At 36.7% G+C, this 20,403-nt stretch overlaps 1 long non-coding RNA gene across 2 annotated transcripts in view; it reads left to right on the plus strand.

The window, feature by feature from the left end:
• The first annotated feature begins 2,146 nt into the window (after positions 1 to 2,146).
• Positions 2,147 to 20,403, plus strand: part of LOC121674313 — a 29,126-nt gene continuing 10,869 nt past the window's right edge. For both annotated transcript variants that reach the window (XR_006019542.1, XR_006019543.1), the window contains exons 1-2: positions 2,147 to 2,246; positions 5,975 to 6,039. This is a non-coding gene — a long non-coding RNA (uncharacterized LOC121674313). The remainder of the gene's footprint in view (positions 2,247 to 5,974; positions 6,040 to 20,403) is intronic.

Consider the following 20,403-nt stretch of genomic DNA (forward strand, 5'->3'; position numbering starts at 1 on the left):
TCAACCATGAAGGCAGGAAAAAAAAGAAACCAACACAGGTGTGACTGAGGTTCCAGTAAAAAAGGAAATATTTCTGGCAGCAGGGCTTAGCAGCCATCCTTTAATATTGCTGGATTCCACTGTTTCTACGTGGATGCTAAGAGCTATGATTATCTGAATTCTAAGGACAAAATGTTCCTGCTTGTGCAATGCTGGTGTCAGCTAATGCAGCAGTATAAATCTCCCTCCCTCGCTTTCGTTTCTAGAAACTCCTAGGAGACTTAAATTCTCAGGACAGCGCTGTCAGAGTGAGAGCTGGTTCCAGCAGCCCTTTCACAGGCAGCTCTTCAGCCTCTCCCTCAAAATGCGTTGCCCGCGGAGCTGTCACGGAACTAAACCGCGATATGCAGAGACCTCTGGAGACTGGAAAAGCGAACTGCATCCAATGTAGTGCAGGGATTGCTCCGTGGTGTGTGTTGATGAAATCATCTGGCTTAAGCAGGTTTAAGAGTCAAGGATCTGATACAGACTCTCTTAATCTGTGGGGCAAAAGTCATGTTCTTGAAAGTGATGTAGTTTACCCCAAATGCATTCTATGCTTTCCTTATGTAAAAATACAATGTTAAATAACAGAATCTTCAAAAACACTGTGAGCTCAGTTCCTATGCTGCAAGTTCCTAGAATTTGGAATCCATTTGTGAACCCATTGCTATATTAATCTGCTTGTTTTTTTACTTGCCTGAAGTCTTTTTAGAAGCCACATCTCTCAACATTGTCTGAGAGATGCCACAAGGTTCTGGTTGAGTTCAGAGCTAATTATAACTCTGAAAGAGACCTTTGTGGGATTGTCATTAGCTGTACTTGTAATTCAGACTGAGGTGTTACCTCATTTATTTTTCCAGTGAGCACCTCTTGATATGTTTGAGCATGGAAAAACCGCACTCACCTTGAACGACACTGAAGTTTGAACTACAGCTCCAGCTTAATCTTTGTGTTGCTGCTTCTGTACTTTTTTTGTGCAATTCAGTGTTTCCAAGCCCTCAGCTATGTGTTAGGTATGTCTTTGCTTCAGTGGGTCCTCTTGTGTGTTTGAGCACAGGGAATTTGACTTGGAAACAAGGAAACACTTTGGCCTGAAGTGGTCTTTCTTGCAATTGTTACAATGCATCCTCTGTTTTCCTCTTAGGCCTTGATTGTGGCTGTACAGCTAATACCAATTATTGGGCATGTCAAAGTTCTGACTTCGTAGATGAAGCACAGAGAAAATTGCGTGTTTGGAAGTCGATGAAAAACCACCATGCAGATCCAAACGCAGATTTCAATTATTTCAACAAAAAGTGTTTCTGCATTCAATTTCCTACAAAAGTGGACTTGACTAAGCCAAATTACCAACTCTGTAAAGCACATAGAAAAGCAGAGTTAATTTTTGAATTAAATGATAGTCAAATGCAAGTAGGCAACTGTGTCTGGCTTTTCAGGTCTGAAATACTGGTAAGCTTATGTTTTGCTAATAGGACTTCTGGAGCTATCCTTGTCTCAAGCCATTTTGATTGCCAGCATGGAAAACTGTTGTTCCGGTTTGGCCAAATTTAGAAATATATCCTCTGAGAGAAGGCACAACCACCCCTCCCCCACCAGGTTAGGGAAAAAATAAATTTTCCTCGAAGGAAAGTGAAGGAGATAAAACTATTTATTTAACAAACACACAGGAACGGAAAAAAATGCTAAATAATAAAATCTTTCGCTGTGGAGGAAAAACCTGGGAAAGCGTTAGAGTCCTCCCTTTGGTCTCCTCGGAGCTGGGGCTCGGGCCAGGGCCAGGCCCTCTGTGCCTGGTGGAAAGTCCTCCCGATGTGCTCTGATGTTAAAGCAATCAAGCAGTCCAGTAGAAAAGGGAGAAAATCCGGAATTCCAGGGAAGGAAAAATTCAACTCTCAGTCTCTCTCCGGAGAAAAAAGCAGCTGAACCACTGGCCAAAAAAAGAACTGTCCTGGGCGCAGCAAGCCGGGTGCTTCCTCCCTCCCCTGCTGCAGCCGGGAAACAAATTGCTATCTGTGTGTGACCTTGAACAAGCTGCAAACTGCTTTGAAAAAGTTTTGCTCAGTTTTTTTCCTTCCCCCTCTCAGGCTCAGTTTAGAGACATAGAAAGGCACAGGAATTAATTTCTGGGCATAGGCAGCGATATGGGATACACATCATAAGGTCACCCCAAGACAACTGTATCAAAGGAAACAAAGATAACTCTTCGCAATATGAAAGCAGACAAAGTAACAAAAACCTAAATTCCAACTCTTGAAATGTTTTTTGACTTTTTTACCATATGTGTTAAAGGTATCATGTGCATATTTAATGTCTCCAATGTCTCTGATTTTATATTACAATGCAACTTTAAAAGTTTATTTTTTTAATTTCTTTGTCCTTCAGGCTATTACGTAGGTTTTAAAGTCAAGGATTCAACATTAACTTAATAAGTCAATATAAATGCCCAATGAAATGTCCAAGTTCCAAGAGAACTCAAGGAAATTAAGGTCTTGCTCCTAAAATTATACAACAAAAGCAGAATTTCACTTTTTGAGATGTAGCACTCCATGAATTAGACTTTCTTTTTTGCCTAGATTTTTGTCTAGAAAAAATAAGAAACAGGCCTCATAATCTCTTCTTAAATTCCCTTATGAACAGAATTTCTAAAAATTTCAAATGAACCTGCCAAATAAATGTTGACAATAAAATGCAATCTGTAGGAGGGAAACTAATCTGCTGGGCTATGTCTAAAATTATTCACTAGAGCTCAGTGGACCTTTTTTGTCCCAGACAATTTAAGCTTTGCTGAGGGCAGGCTGGAAGGTATTTTTGTGGAGGCAGTCTGCTTTGAGGTGTGTGTACATAGACACTGAAAATGTAGAGGTAATTTTCACAGGTTTTCAAAATGTGTTTCAAGAAATCTTGAAGTGTGTGCTGACATTCAGACTTTCAGGGTCACTTCCCTGAGAACACTCATTTCATCCTATCATTCTCCATGAACAACATCACTGTGCTTGGGGAGAAAAACTAGTTCAATACATGAAATGCTTGAAACTGGTGTTTAATACATGCCTGTAGTGATAAATAGTAAGGTGAATTGACTTTAGCTTTGCTTTGAGCGTCCAGTCAGAGGTACTGAAAAATATGCTCATTATTTTGTATGTTTTCATCTAAGTGCTGCTCTGGCAGTTGGTGCATTGCTCCCTGTCAGTTCTTGTGTTTATCACAGTTTCATCTGTAATGAACTTTAATCAGATGCACTGGGGCCTAAAGACTGTTTTTTAAAATGTCCTACCTGCATGAACCTCTGTTTTTTAATTTTCCCAAAAAGTTAGAAAAAGATGCACTTGAGGACCTGATTTCCACCCTCACTTCCAACCCAACACCAAACCATCTTTTTGGGTGTTCATTTCTTTAAGTTAAAAAATGGCAAGAGTTCAGATTTCAGGGTATGAAAGGAAGATCTGAATTGCTGAATTGGTATTCTTCTACCCTGGGGTGATCTTCTATGAAATCTGAAGATCTATGGTATAAAAATAAAAAAATAATATAATAAATATAACATATGGTTATTAAAAGGCTTTTCTTAAAGCAAAACCAAATTATTAGAGTGTGGAATTGTTTTCTCGTTTGTTTATTTCAGTGGCTTCTTCAGAGTTAATAGTTGTCAGAAATAGAGACTGAGTGAAAAAGAAAGAAAAACCAGAGAAGCTTAAAACCATTATCTAGTGAAAAAGAAACATCAAAATGCTCATCACCCCCTCCAAAAAAATTAAAAAATTATATTAATGAATTCCATGAATTTTTGACAGATTTCAATTCAGTATCAGCTACTGCCTATGCCAAGGTTTTACAATAGTCACACTGGACATATCTGGCTGGGTACTCTGAACATCTTATCTGGCTGTCGAGAATGTCCTAAGCAGAGAAAATTTTTCAACTGAAAATTAAAAAAAAAAGAAAGTGAGCTCATCGCTCCCATTTTCTTTAGATTTCCAGGCCACTGTCTGAAAGTATTTTAAGACAATGCTGTTTAATTTTCCTTCCTGAAAATACAGTATTGAAGTTGAAAGGCCTAATAGCACCATGTGGCTAAAGAGACTGAAGTATCTATGGCACTTCTGATTGTTTGCCAAGAAAGTCCTATGTAGGTAAGGAACGACTGATTAGGGGTCTCACTTCCTTGCGTGGTCTTTATTTTATAACTTATGTGGTTGTTTAAGACCAAGACTGTAAATAACGTATAGTTCCAGTAGCACAATCTGGAGAGTTATGGTGATATAACCAAAGTCTAACGTTGTGATAATAATGCAATAAGATGATCATTGGCCCAGTTCTGGGTTTATACCTGAATGTCAAGTCAGAAGGATTGTAAGTTTTCTAAGACTACAAATATTTATGTCCAAAGTCAAAATGAAAATGCACCGACCATATAAATTGTCAACTCTTTAGGCTGTTGGCACATCTAGGATGAAAACCATATCTGCTGAGTTAGGGTAAAAACATAGTCTTACCCATCCCAAATATATTTATCATACAGAGATTCAGGAAAAAATATTGCTGTTACCATGTTATGGAAGCCCATTGTAGCAGCAGCCTAATGGTGATTCTGAACTAGGTTTATATAAATCCTTAATTTCTAAAAAGCTCAGGAAGAGGAAAATAAAAATTTCCTGTGTCTCATATAACCATTATTACCATTTATTATCTTTAAGAGGCCTCGCTCCTCAGTTTGAAAAAAAGCCATCTTTTCAAGAAATACATGTTTTATTACACTTTTTCAGACTTGCACAAGACTTATTGCAGTTGTATTTTATTCAGATAGAGATACACTGATTTTTTGTGACTTCATAAAGTCTAAAAAAAATAAAATGACAGAAGATAAATATTTACAGCAAAGTTTCAGGGATATATCCTAAATTTTTGAGTTGACTGTATTGCAAATGTGCCTGAAGCAAACAAAATGACACTGCTGGTAGAAAAACATAGCTGGGGATTCAAGTCTATGACTTCCTTCTACTAGCAATTGTCCCAAGCAATTCATCCTAACTACAAGCAAACATAGGCAAGCTGTCAGCTGGTAAAACACATGGATTGTAGTCTCACTGACTGAAGGTTAGGAATGTTTTAACACCAGCTATTTTTTAGCAGCTCCAAAACCCCAAGACAAAAGTCATAAAGTATGGAGTGATCCTCCAAGACTTATTTTGGTTTATTTTATTCCAGAAGAATAATTTAGGCATATGGAAATCTATTACTTCCATGGCAGTTAGATTTGATGCCATTTGAAAAACAAGAAAACAAATCATAGAAATTGCACATAATTCTGTGTACTAGAGTTGGCCACATAATACTACATAAGTGTGGGCTTACACTGTGTTTTACAAATCAGTTCCTCATGAAAAAAGCCAGAGTTGATGAGAATTAGTCAGTCGTGTATGACTAGGGAAAAGCAGATGCTACTAAGGCTGTGCACTTCCATGCATGGCTCTTCAGTGTTCTGCAGCAGTAGCCCAAAAGTACTGATAGTCACAAGGGAGAAATTAATTGAAGTGATTGGCATATTAATATTAATGTTTTAAGGAACTGGATGAATTAGACATAGTAACTGGGTATGTTGAAAGGGGAGAGTATCAGGCTGCAGGAATCTTAGCAGAAAAAATCTTAAGTCATTTAATTAGTTATCTTGGCACACAAGAAAAAGGATGGTGTAAATGTAATTTAATGACATGAAGCTGGAAGCCCTTTCCTTGACAGAAGATAATGAAAATGTCAAGAATCTATAGGAATTGAGTGAGAGAAGTGGGATGAAGTTAAATACTATAAATATAGATTCCATTTGTATTAGGGGCAAACATCATTCATTCTGCCATGAGAGTGACCATCTCAATTTGATTGGATGAAATAAAACATGAAAAATACAAAATTCCAAACATTTCAAAAGATGGATGTCTAACATTAATTCTCTTTCTAGGCACTCACTTTCCTGGAATTCCTTGCAAATGCATTTCTATACCCTCAGGAGATGGTTTTCTAAGGGTAAGGAGATGTTCTATCAGGTGTCTGCTGTGTGGCTGTGGAGATATTTGTAGCTTTTAAAGTCTAGTGGTGGTGGATAAAATCTGTAAATCTTTCTGCCTACGCAAACAAATCTTGTTTAGCATTACTGTGTCATCCCATCTGTCACCCCATCTGTTCAGTGTTTTCCAGTAGTTATCCTGAAGCATTTAACAATCAGTCACACATAGACCAAACTTCTGTGTCCACTATCAGGCTTAAACCCCAAAGGATTATTTCTTGCTGTTTCTTTGTAAAGATGACAAGGCCTTAGGATCACAGCTAGATCTGAGTGAACAACCCCTGGGTGCTCCTCCACAGCCCAGACAACTTCTGGCAGAACCAGTGTAGGTTAATTAATTGAATTGGAGGCTAATTAATTGAATGAGAAAACACTGATAAGCATGTCAATTTTAAGATGGTGAGGAATGGGATGAATTTTTCCTTAGGAAGTCTTACTGCAAAGGCTCTAAAATTAACTTGAAAATGCCAAAATGTTTTTTTTTTTCCCTAGAACAGGCTTTCATCAAAATTAAGGGTATGACAAAACAGATTTTATAGTTTAATTGCGTATTTTACTTTAAAGATCTTTGATTCTTTACTATTAATGTACACAAAAAAAATTTAGTGTTTCCATATAGAAACATAGAGATGCTAGAATCAAAGTTCTCAAAATGCGGAAGTAGAACATTTCAGAAACTGTTTAGGAAATATCTCTTGGACAGAAAAAGATCATGTCATTTCTTGCTAGAAGTTTCTTTCTTCCAGTTTCCATTTTATAATAATTTAAAATAGTATTTTATAATTAAGTAAATATACTTTAATGATATTTCCCTTCATTATATGTTCAATTTACATGGAATATGAAGTACAGAGTGGGGGGTTGCTGAATGGCTTAATTTAAAATTCTCAAATATTCATGAAGTGTTTCATTTCATGTTGTGAGTAAAAAAGGGATGAAAAATACTTACTGCTAAGGGTTGATAAGGAGTTTAAAGGAGAAAGGCATTCACAGTACTGTAAATATGTCAAAACAGTGCTAGGTAGCACAAAGTATAACAACTATGTTTACTGAAAAGGAATGCAGAACGTGTAGTAAAGAGACAGATAGCAGCAGTATATAAAAATCAGGGGTATTAAGAATGAACCTGTCTTTTTCTAGTGCAAAACATTTTAGTTTCAATCTTCAGAACCTATTATTAGATGTGTATCATGAATACCAAAACCCTATCTCCACTCACCTTTGATTCCCACTTTCAAATTTATATACTTCAGAGGAACTGATTTCCTTCTTAACGAGTCAATTGCAATCAATATTCGCAGTGAATTACAGTAATGTTCTTTAACATGTTCCTTGCTCCACAAGGAGATCTAAAGCACACAAAACAGTCTACTGAGCACCCACATTGTTTGCAATAGGATTAACGAGTACTGTGAATTTTTTCCTGTGGGCTTGTGCTGGTTTTGGCTGGGTTAATTTTCTTCCCAGGGCCTGCTATGAGGCTGTGTTTTGGATTTGTGCTGAACACAGGGTTGATAATACAGAGATGTTTTTGCTGTTGCTGAGCAGGGCTTACACAGAGCCAAGGCCTTTTCTGCTTTTTGTGTCGGCCATGCTGGTGAGGAAGCTGAGGGGGCCTGGGAGGGTGGGAGGAGACACAGCCAGGACAGGTGACCCCAAATGACCAAAGGGATATTCCAGACCATGTGACATCATGCTCAGTATATAAAGAGGGGGGAAGGAGGAAGCAGGGGAAATTTGGAGTGATGGAGTTTGTCTTCCCATGTCACCGTTGGGCATGATGAGGCCTTGCTCTCCTGGAGATGGCTGAATACCTGTCTGCCCAGGGGAAGCAGTGAATTAATGCCTTGTTTTTCTTTTCTTGTGTGCATTGCTTTTGCTTTCCCTATTAAACTCTCTTTATCACAACCCATGAGTTTTCTTGCTTTTACCCTTCTGGATTTTCTCCCTGATCCTTCTTGTGGGGAATGAGTGAGTGGCTCCATGGGGCTTGGTGGCTGGCTGGTGTGAAATCATGACAGGGTTTAAGGTCAAGCAGTTAAAAAACATAAGCTTTATTCTGACTAAGGACTGGAAAGTGACTTTTACACAAGAACTTATAGCACAAACCCACTGTTGTAAGTCAGGCATTGGTAGTCGTTTTCAGGTTGGAGAATTAACTGTAAAGTTGTATTGTCCTTAGCCACCAAGTTTCAAGTGCATTTGTCCATTATCAGGACTTTGGTGCTCAAACAACATACCTCCATCACCAAAAACCAGAACTGTACTGATATTAAGGCCATTCAATACAATCTTTACTACTCTTGGATAATGTTTGTCATTACGGTAAAGTATTGTGTTCTCTACTGTTTATTTACCAATTTTGTCAGGTAACTGGCAAAATTCTATTGGAACGGAAGTAATGAGACCTTTTTTTTTACTTTCTAATGAGAATTACCTTTTCATATGAACTCAATTGCTTTCAGCTTTCTTATCAACAATTACCTTTGCATAAGGGCATCTTTCCATTATGGCCTTTCCTTAATTGTCATCCTAATTAGACTTTTCAGAAGGCTTCTAAGAGATAAAAGAATGACATTGACATACTTATCAATCTATCTAAGCTGCCTATTCACCAGATAAATTTAGAATACCATACCTACAGAAGCACTAAGACTCCAGGTTTATTTCAGCAAATTGATACAGAAGTAGTTGGTATTGCACAATTAAATCTCATCATGAAGTTATCCTAAAACTATATCCGACAAGTAGAAAACATATGCTAGTTACTGGCAAATTATTTCCAAAATTGTCAGTTTGACTCCAGATAGCACACAGAATCATACACACTAGAAGAAGGATATCCCAGTCTTTTCCTGTATAAAACCCTGTCATGAGGTAGCAAAGCAATCTTAAAATTTCAAGTAATGTTTTTTTCATGATGAAGTGTATTGGATGAAAATAGATGAGAACAGAAAACAACATGAAAAGCACATGCTGAGATTTTGATTTTTCCAAACCAAGTAGGAGCAGCCAGTTGTTTGATGCCAAGTCCCATGGAACTCAGGGAAGAGCAGAACTGTCAGTGAATCCAGTCACTGGTTAAAGGTCCAGGTTGGTATTTCTTATTTTGAAATAAGGAATCAGTGACTTCTGTGGGACTGCCATCAAGCACTCTGTTTTTTTCATCTCCTGTTCGTTTGGAAAGAAACATTCACGCTAATTTCCCTCTTTGAGGCAGGACTCTTCAAAAGATGCACAAGAATTTAGTAACATTTTGGTTTTGGTATTGTTGACTTTACTCCACAAATGTCTCAGATGAACTCTCCAGCTGCTAGACATATTGTAATAACAACATATTGTTGCATAATCTGGAAAATTCCACAGATCTGTAAAATGCAAACAAGACTCCTGCTTTGAAAAAAAAGTGAGAGTACAGTTGGCCTTTTGGAGAATACCAAATATTTATCTCCAAATTATTTCCTTTTCCTTAAATATCCAGTACTCTTATCTTTTCAATGTCCTGTGCTATACTACCTCTCTTCCCTTCCATACAGTCAATTTCTAAAACTCATAGCACATCACCACCCAGACCTGTCAATATCCATGGAGATTTTGTGTTTTTCTGGAGACCTTTATCTACATTTATGTTAATTTTTCTACCTTGTTAACAGACATATATATATATATGTGTCTATATATATATATATAAACATAGGAAAACATACAGTTAAAAAAATTCCAGTGAGATATATTATTCATTTAATGGTTCTAGGCTTTCATTACAATCAGTTTGTTTTGGTTGTTCTCTTAGTGTTTAGTGAGAGCACTTATGGAAATAACTAAGTATCTAATGGATATATTAGACCATTATCTAATATTGATTTGTTTCTATAGCCTGCAGAACATAAGTCCATAAGTCTGAACTCTGGTACTCTATGAATTTGGATTTAGTAATTTTCCTAATTTTCTTTACAATCAATGTTTATACTAAAATAGTCTATAACACTGTGTTTTCTCATATTTGAACAACTGCAAATACTCTTGTATTGCAGTGTGTCAATATCCTGTGAAGCCATGTAGGAGCCCTTACCAAGAGACATATGTATGTATCTCTAATCATACTAAATACAAGCCACAATAAGTATGATTACTCAGTATATAATATTTTCTGCTGTCATTAAACAATTGGAAGGAAACATTCAAAGTGTCTAAAACATATGTAGTTTTGACATGGAATATTGGGGCATATAAATGCATGTTAGCAGACTGTCCTCTATTCTTCCTTCTTTTCATGAACTATTTATCATTTCTCACAGACAACAAGTCTTATGCATGTAACCCACTGCTAAACCATGACACCCAGCAAACTCCATTTTATCCTTTTCCTTTCCATTAAATGTGGGCAAAATTAAAACCAGTTTGAAGCTGAGCCTAGTTCTTGACTGAATTCAAGACAATTTAACTTTACACTTATTAGACTTTTTTTTGCTGGCTATGAAGTGAAAAGGGGGATCTGAAATCATACCGTCCAGCTTACCTTTCCTAAGATAAGCATCATCAAGGAAGGTATGTGTATTCCACACAGTAAATCCAGGAAGAGGTGTTTAGATTTTATAGGAAATAGTCCTTTAATATGAAAGGTTCTGCCTCATCTGAAGAGTACCAATTCCACCAGGTTTCTAATTTTGAGGAAGAGTTATTCACAGCTTTTATGAATTTATAGGTATGGAATACAAATTGTAAGTAGTTAAAGACTGAGAACACAGAAATCATGTTTAACTTGTCTTTCTGTTTGGGGAGCAAACAGTTTTATTGTAATTGTTAATACCAAAAAAGATCAAGTTATTCTGTTATATCTTGGAATACTTTAATTAGTTTTGCTGACAATTTTTCAACAGCAAAATTACATACTTCATAATATTTCTTATCTGAAATTATAGAGCAACATACATAGAATATGATGTAGAATTTATGCTGCATGGAGGATGAAGCTATAAAAGTTTAATATTTAATCACAGTTTGATAAATCAAAGTAACACCATATGTTCATTATATATATTTATACATGGTCATAAAATACATTACACTTAATGTTGTCTGACTGCTCATAACTTACATGCAACCCTTAAATGGCTAAGAAATGGGAAAGCATACTATGAAACTAATCAGCAGAAAAAAATTGAGGTTGCTATAACATTCTGTTCTGCTATCATAACAGTTCCATAAATGTAACTTAACACATTTTTTTTTCTTAAGAAAAATGAGCGCAGACAATAAGCTCATATCCATGCATCCTGTGCTTTTACCAGCACCCAGCACCACTCCAGCTGTGCTGGCAGGGCCAATTTAAGGTATAACTTAAATAATCTTATAATCAAGATATTCAGTAAAACTTTGAAATCATATAAGGCTCTCACAAGCTAGAAGTTTTTTACTTCTGTACGTTCATGTTAGCTATTTATCATGAGCCCAGCTATACAAACATAGATATTACAAAATTTAAGGATAAGAAAGCAAATGCTACAGCAGTACCAGAGAATTTCGAAGTCTTCTTTGTATTTTGCACTGGTAACAAACACATAGATGAAATGTTAACTGTTGCTAGTGGAAAACAGGAGTTTTTCTGTGCATTCCCTGAGTAAATTTTAAAAGGAAACATATACACTGAGGATATATAAAGGTGTGTGAGACTTGTGTTGGAGTCTGTCTCAGTTATGATTCAGTGGAAACCAGATATCAATTGATGTAAATGAAGCATGTGGAAAAACAAACACAGCAAATTGACAATCACATATTTCTCCACACATGTATGGTTTTGCTAAAAAAAACCAAAAATGAAACCCCAAAAGAAGAAACAAAAACCTCCCAAAACAACAACAACAAGAGCAGCAACAACAAACCCACAAAACCCAATCAAAACAAACCCCAACCAACAACAAAAAAGAGAAAATTTACCTGGGCAACTGTTCCAATTTTCCACCTTCAAATCTTATCACCAAAAATCCATTTTATTAAGTGCCATTAATTATATTGCATTTAAGACAATTATTTTGTTAAAATTACTTTTAAAGCTCTGGAAGGAGTGCTGAGAGAAGTCTGTTTACTTCAGACTGAACAAGTTTGATATAAAAAATTATGTTGGCAGGACATAAATATAACATATTGCACCATTCTAAAAGTAGAACAATTATTATTTTTACAAGGCAATTCAAACATGTGACTGTTTATTGCTAGAGTTGCAAAGTCAATATTACTTTTGAATGAGTGAAGTGCAAGCATATACCTCCAAATGCAAAAGGTTTAAATTTTAATTATCCGTTAGGGACAACTAGAGTGAGACTAAGTTTGAAAAAGGACTTTGAACTATAACTTTGAATACTTTCATATTACTTTCACAATGATCAAAATACCTTTTTAAATTCTGTCCCTCTGAGACAATCAGGGTCTATAAAATTCCTCATTTAATTTTTATTAACCTTAAAATTGAACCAGTTATGGAAGGTAAACGTGGAGGTAAAGTGTAATGCAAGTTATCACTGTACATTATGAGAAGAGAAACACATCTTACGGAAATACCACGTCCTTGTGCAGGCACGATCTTCCAGCATTTTTGTGGCTGACACACAAATGTATATTTGACTAGCAAGAGAGAAGGACAAGTGATATTAGTGGTGTGTCTTGCACAGATAACTGCATTGCTCACTGCAAATGAAATAACTCCCATCACAGTTTTGCATGGTTCTTGCACCAAAAGGTCTGTCTTACTGCTCAATATGCAGAGATAATTGGGATATGTAGATGGTGTAGGTAGACATTGTCCTGTTCCTGTTGTTCCCCAATATATTCTTCCTCTTATTTATGTCTTATTGTCTCCTACACTCTCTACCTAATAGAGGGGGAAACTATGCACAATACGAATTCAGAAATCCTGCACTTTGACAATCAGTATTTCCTTTTTGTTGAGGAGGATAAAGGGAGAATCACAATTATTCATATGAAAATGATACCTAGCTCCTGCTGAAAAGTGAACTATTTATTTGATAACAACGTGCCATCTAATAATAACTCAGCAGGGAAGTGAACTAAGCAGCATATTCATCAGCACAGGGGATTTCCAACCAAGTGATTATCTGCTTTCCAAATCTTATATTGAAAGCAGACTGCTGAGAATCTTTGCAGCAGTTATCATTTCTTTCAGTCTATGTAGGCAGCAATCTCTGTGCACTGTGAATATTTATTGTCATAAAGAGAGACAAAGTCAGCTGATAATCTTGGGTCTAGTACCAGATAGTCAGCATGAAATAACAACCTGTAGAATCATTATCTTTTTGTCTCTTTGCTGTCTTTTGTCGTTGAGCGTTTGGAGGTTTTTGTTTTTAATTCATGGAACTGATCTAAATTATTCAAAGGCAGCAGTACAATCTATTTTATGTGGCTGAGCCAAGTCCTATTTGATCATGTTCTCTTCTATTTGTATTCTGTTTAAGTAGAACTCATGCCATACAGCTAGATATGAACCATGTGACAGACAGTACACCCTTGCAAAAGATTGCATGCTGTTAGGAAAGCTGAAATTCTAATTTCTCTGAAAAATAATTTTATGTATTTTAATGTGGCAACAGACAACAAATTCAAACTGTGGTTGTATTACTGAAGTTGATAAAATTATCATGGAATTATATCAGACATAATCAGTCTTCCCATAAAGCTCAAACTGCAAACTATAGCCCTGATCCTGCAGAGACCACCACTTGAGCATGAAATCTACACAGATCTCTCCAGCAACACCACTGTTGTTGAAATCTACTGAAGTGCTGGAATTTACAACTATGGACAGTAAAATAAACCAAACAGCTTTTTAAACACTGAAGTATTCCAAACTGAAGAAAAACATGCAGATGTGAGGAATTACTCAAGACTAGCTAGGGTCACAAACATTCAGCTGAAACACAGGACATACACAGGCCACCAAGAACACATGGGAAATTGTTATGAAACAGTGACATAAAATCTTTATACCAACCAAAATGATCTGGATTTTCCTCTGCACTCAATTTTTTCCCCAACTTTTATTTTCAATGGATAACAAGTGAAGGGGTCAGAAGTTAGTCTGATGTGTCCAAACAGCCATACAGTGGCTGAACTGAACTCTACATTGGTTCACTTTCTCCTTTTTCACTTTAAAATTAAATAGTAGTAAATAAATTTTTGACTTACTGAATTGATTTGCAGATAATTTGGCCAATTTTCTTCCCATACAAGTTAGGTGGTTTCAAGATGATAAGTAGTAAGTACATAAGTAATTTGTTTTACTTCAAAACCACACCCATTATTTAAAACAGTTAAAACAACTGAAGTTGAAATAAAACTCTTTCCATGCAGAAGTTAGTTGATGTTAAGAAATGAAGCTCATTTTTTTGAAGTGGAGTTTATTTATTGGTTTCTTCTGAATTTAAAAATGAGACTGAATGCATTTTCTGTCTACAGTAATACTTATTTTTCAATTCAGCAGGATAGGCAGGAGGATACCATAATGTTCTATTTTTTAGTAATTAAGTAATTTATCTCTGATTGCGCTGACAAAACCAGTCCTTTGAATAGTACAATAGGTGGCAGCCCTTCCTTGTGTGCTTCACTGTGGACTGGCAGATTTTGGTTGTGCTTGCACTAGGCTTGGATTTGACAAAGTTATAAGTTCAATTAACTTGAGTAAACTTGTTACTCAAAAGTTTGAAACTGATTGATTAAGTGAATAAATAATCTGTGTTGTTTTCATTACTATCACATTCTCCTTGCATACTAAATTGGGAAAGATAAACTCAGGAGCACTCTAATGAATTGCTAGGAATTTGTGGTAGTTATCTAATGGTACCTTTCTTTTGGAATGTAATTTATCTTCTTCAGTTTAATTGACTTGTTTAGTCAAATATCACACTGCCAAGCTCAGCTTTTGAAAAAGATATTTCACCAGTTTGCTAAATAATGAACTCATACATATCTAATGAGCCTTCAAAGCAAAGCAGAGTACATGCATGTGGGGAAGGAGGAACTGTCCCAAACAGAAGAAAACTAAGGCAGAAGAGACCTTTCCATTTTGAAGTTTTCTTGTTATTCAACAATGTATATTCTTACCAGCCTTTGAAATTAAGACAAAAAGATTAGAAAAGCTGCAAAGTTTTGTCCTTGTCATAAAGAAAATCAAACACCTTCTATTCCCAGACATTTTTTCTAATAAAATAAGATTTATTTTTTAAATTTTGAAAGTAAAAAGAGGAATGTCTCCATTAATTGTTTTTTCATGATCATGAAAAAAAGATATCTTGATTATCAAGGAAAACTTTATGTTTATGAGATAGCTAATGTTTTTTCCTATCAGAAAAGATAAAATATTTCAAAATGACTGAATTAATTCTTACTTAGACTATACAACATTCATAGCATTTTGTTTATTTTGATTAACTCTATGAATTTCAGTTCCTGAGTGCTTTTCAGAAAAAGAGTTTATCTTTCTTCATAACTGTAGTCACAAAACCCTTAAGTCTCAAGATGATAGACGGTACATTTTCAAGCAAAACTAAGAAATACTTAATTTGACTTTTCTGGGATAGATATGACAAGTTGTTGACTGTGCAATTAAATTTTTAGAAGATGGGTTTTTCTTCATGTCTCATGGTTGGGTTACCCTATATCTAATAAGAGCTGAGCTCTGTTCGGTGAAGTATTCCTAATCTCTCTCTAGTTTTAATAATATGCCTGACCTCGCTCTGCAGATATACAGGAAAATGTGTGGGTAACATGCTGCAAATTTTCCTCAGTGAAAGCTCTAATCTGTTTCCATCCCTCAAGTTAAGAGGAAATTGTCCAACACATGGAAAGGTTACTGGGGACAGAAGAGAGACAGCATTTGTACAAACCTTGCTTCCATAAGAAACAAGATGAAAAATCTCAACAAAAATGTCACGGCTTTTATAAATATTTGTCTTGGTTTGAAAGACAGGTGTCTGCCAAGGAAGATGGGAACCTCCCTTGGAATGGAATATATGACCCCCTTCTCTCTGAATTATTATAACTTTGAAATTACAAGGCTTTCGGGAAAAGATAGAGGGAAAGGAATAACAGTTCTTTACTAGTTTGTACATGTATAACAAGGCAAGCAAACGACAACAGCAGCAGCAAGCAGCAAGCAGAACCAGAAGCCAGTGGCAGCCTCTCTCGGCCGCGGGCCCTTTCCCCTTGGGTGCAGTTCCGCTCACAGCCGGCAGGGGCGCTGATGGCTCCCGGCCAGGCAGGGTGGCTGCGATGATTCCCCTGCGCCTGCAGGGGTGCTGTGGCGCGGGCTCAGCTGCCTCTCTTCATGTGGTAATGCTGGGCGCAGCTGGCGGAAAGAGATGGAAAAGAGTTTTCCTCTGCAAACTCACAGAGGCAGCTGGTGCCAGTGCCCCTCCAGATGGTGAAATGGGCTGTAGCAGGAACCTTGGAGCATCAGGTTGGAACGGCAGAGGTGAGCACACTCGGGTTAGCAAACAAAATGTATCAGAAACTCGGCAGCTGTAGCAGGAGCCGCAGGCAGTGTCCCAGCAGGCACCAGGTGCTGGGTTACAGTGTAGCGAAAAACCTGGAGCAGTGGCAGAAAAACAGCAGGGCTGGGCAGAGGCATCAGGGCTCCTGTACGCAGCCGGGAGAGGTTGCCTCGGAGCGAGGAGGGGGCTCGGGTTTTCCCCTGAAGCACCTGAGTAGATGGTGAGGATCCTTTCCAGTGAGGTAGGGTGTTAATAAGGTCCCAGTGCAATGTCCACTCTTATGAGCAAAGGCTCACCCATGGTAGGAGAAAATAGGAGACGGGACTCCGCAATGGTGGCGAATTCTCACCACAGCAACCACAGCCTGTCTCCCTTTGATCCCGAGAGCAAGAGAGAGAGAGGAGCCGAGCCCAGCCCCTCACCCCCCAGCCAAAATCTTGTGGTATCTCAGCCCTTCCCTCAAGAAGGCCCCTCAGCTACAGGAGTGCAGCCAGCTGCACTCCTCCCCCTCCTCCTTGGCCATATCTTTTGTCTCTCTTAAGTACCAGTTGTTATTGTCTCAGCAACAAATGGGACATAATTCTGTGAGAGAGAGAGAGAGAGAGAGAGAAAGAAAGAAAGAAAGAAAGAAAGAAAGAGAAAGAAAGAAAGAAAGAAAGAAAGAAAGAAAGAAAGAAAGAAAGAAAGAAAGAAAGAAAGAAAAAAACAAGAAAGAAAGGAAAAAAAGAAAGAAAGAAAGAAAAAGAATTCTAACCTCCAACAATATTGAATCAGATTAAATACTTCATGAATGAATATTAGCACTGGCAATGCACATCTCCATTATCAGGATTTTGGTTCTTCTCAGATTTCATCCCTCTAGTTAAAAGGTTCTCTAGTCTACACCTGAGTCTCAACATTTTGCACAGCACTACTCTTCAGAGCAACAGACACAAGATATAACTTGTAACATTTTTATGCATCAATAATTCCTTTCAGATATAAGGCAATTTTATGTCCTCTTGCCATCCCATTTAATTTTAAATTTATGTATTTACTTTTAGTATTCCCATTCTCTAGTGATGATCTGCATGGATGCAGTCCTTCCCACAAGTGTGGAAAAGAATTGTTCCTAAATATCTAGAGAGATGAGAAAGCCCTATGAGATATGAACTGTGATTGCATACAACTTTTTACATTTTCTTTTGAAAAGCCTGGTCTTTGTTATTGTATATCCAACAACAAAATTTAGACAAGGTAAGAAAATTCTTTGATTCAAGGATGTAGAGGTTTTTTGTTCCCTTGTTTTGACTCTTGGACATCCTCCTAAGAAAATGAGACAATATAATGACTGTCACCTTTGAACTGCTGTGATACCTAATGTAATACTTGTAAGAGCCATGTGACTGAATTTTCAGTTCAAGATCTATACAATTGATACAAGTAGCTGTTCAGATAAATCTGCATAATTTCTCATTACTAATACCATTCATTTTCTAAGTAAATGTGGGTGCCAGTGTTGATTCTGATCTGAGCTTTCAGTGAAGTCAAGTGTTCTCAGATTCACAATTCAGATTGCAACAGACAAAATTCCATAACACACCCCCCCACACTTCTAATAAGGCAAAACCCATTACTTACTATGTATGTTACATTAAGCTGCTAAAAGCAAAGGTCGTACAACAAAGTTAAAACAGTAAAACAAGTTTTATATACTCTTTTCCTTGTACTGCATAATATTTATGTCATATATTCTTACCTATGAAATTAAGGAAAATGTAATGACACAATCTGGTGGAAGTCAAATCAAGTGGAAATAGTGATGCAAAAATTGCCAGAATTCTTATTTTATCCTTTTGTACCTAATGGACAAAATGCTGAGTGTCAAAAGAAGTGTATTTCTCACCATCAGCATTATTCATGCTCTGTTTCTGATATTCTCCTGTAATTCTTTTTATTTTATTATAAAATTAGGACTTATTTTTATTGCGTTTACGAAAAATACTATGGTAACCACCAGAAGAGAACAGAAAAGTTAGCTGTACAACTGTCTGTTGATACTGGAGTAACACATTTTGACTATTAAACACATTATAAATACTTGTGCTATTGCAGTTAATGGAAATTTTCCCATTAATCTCTTTGTATTTCAAGGAGTCCAGGCGCAAATTGCATTAGAATTGTATCTGAAAAGTTACTTCATAGATTTCTTGATGTAAATTTTACTTTTACATAAGCAAATGGCGTAGCAATAGCTGATGTGAGTTTATTCTATAAAGTTCTGTTCTTCTTTGAAGTATCTTAATGATTTACTTTCTGTCATTCCTGAATCTACCTTAATGCATTATTATGCATGGCTGCTGTTTCAGATGTATTACATCACTCTTTATAAGACTTTAGCTTTATGTTGGCATCAAGTTTGTCTTGCACAATCCATTTAGTAACTGTATTTCAGTCCCTAAGCTGTTGATGAATTTGGAATCATGACTTAAATATTTACCATTTTCTGTTGAAGTGTGTTAGAAGAAAGAGATTATGCATGCAGAAAGTGTATAGGGAGTTTGAAGATAACAAATGATACATCAAGCACAGCCTAATGTGGTTTTACTGGAGTAGAAACAGTGGTAATAAATCACCTGCCAATGTTGATAATAAAATACTGCATTGGCCTCCATCAGCCACAAGAGAAAGGTTAAATGTTATTCCTCACAATAACCATGTGGTCCTCATTCCTGACATCCTGACTTTATCATTATTTTCTGTAGAAACTGTGATCCTTATGAAAAAATACTCCATAAAGAATAAAACCCGATGCTTGCTAACCTATAATATCCCTGGAAAACCTTCATCCATTTTATGGTTATTGTACCACATAAATTGTCTTCCATTTGGAGGTAAATACAGCCTGCTCTGCAAAAGTCAGAAGGTAAAGCTTGGAATTCATCATGATCAGCTTTGGTTATCTCTAATGATTTTTGCATAACCAGTAGTGCTGGTCTGTGTAGTTTAGTATAAAAGGCAGCTAAAACCAGCATTCTTAGCCTTTATGATGTAATTTATTTATTATTTATTTGTGAGTTGAGTTGTTAGATGATATTCTGCACTGTGGTGATGGAGAGAGGTGGTGCAGGTTTCTTTCTGAATCTTAATGATAGAGGCACAAAACCAAAATGCTTGATAAGATAACTGATATGATAACACAGAATAGGAAGAGGAATATAGACAGTTAGTGGTGAACCTTATGTCCCTTCAGATGCTGGGCACTTTGTGTTCATGCATCTTTGGATGGAGCCTGGATGGGTTCTCCCATGCTGCGTTGTCCAGATCAGAGCAGACCCTGTCTGTGGAGAGATCTCCCATTTTCTTCCATAGAGCTAATATGTAATTTCTTCACAAGAAAGTAACCCTACTCCTTAAGGATGAGGAACTTCTTGTCATGTTAGCTACAAACCTGAAAAACAATTAAGAGCAGTATGAATACAAGAGAAGTTCATGCATCTGTTCTTTGCTGTAGCATTGTCTTCCAGGCTTGGTCTGTCCAGCCCTTCTTCCTAAGGTGTAACACACAAATATTATCCAGCCATAGCATTCAGTTTTTCCCTTTGCAAAGAATTTTCCTGAAAATGCAATAGCAGTTTCCATTAATGTCTGTCTCAGTTTCAAGACAAATTTCAAAAGAAAACGCCCTGAAATGAGCATTTCCTCTACGGAGAAAGGGCTTCAGTAACTCTCTTTATTTCTGCCAATGAAAGAAATGGATACCAGGGAGTGAAAGTGAAAAGATCGTGTTTATTAACCAAAAAAAAATTGAAAAAATGCTAGATATTGAAATTGTGGAACTTT

The sequence above is a fragment of the Corvus kubaryi genome, unplaced genomic scaffold (genome assembly GCF_017639235.1).
Source record: "Corvus kubaryi isolate FWS band 111438036 unplaced genomic scaffold, C.kubaryi_AGA036_p1.0 67, whole genome shotgun sequence".
NCBI lineage: Eukaryota > Metazoa > Chordata > Aves > Passeriformes > Corvidae > Corvus > Corvus kubaryi.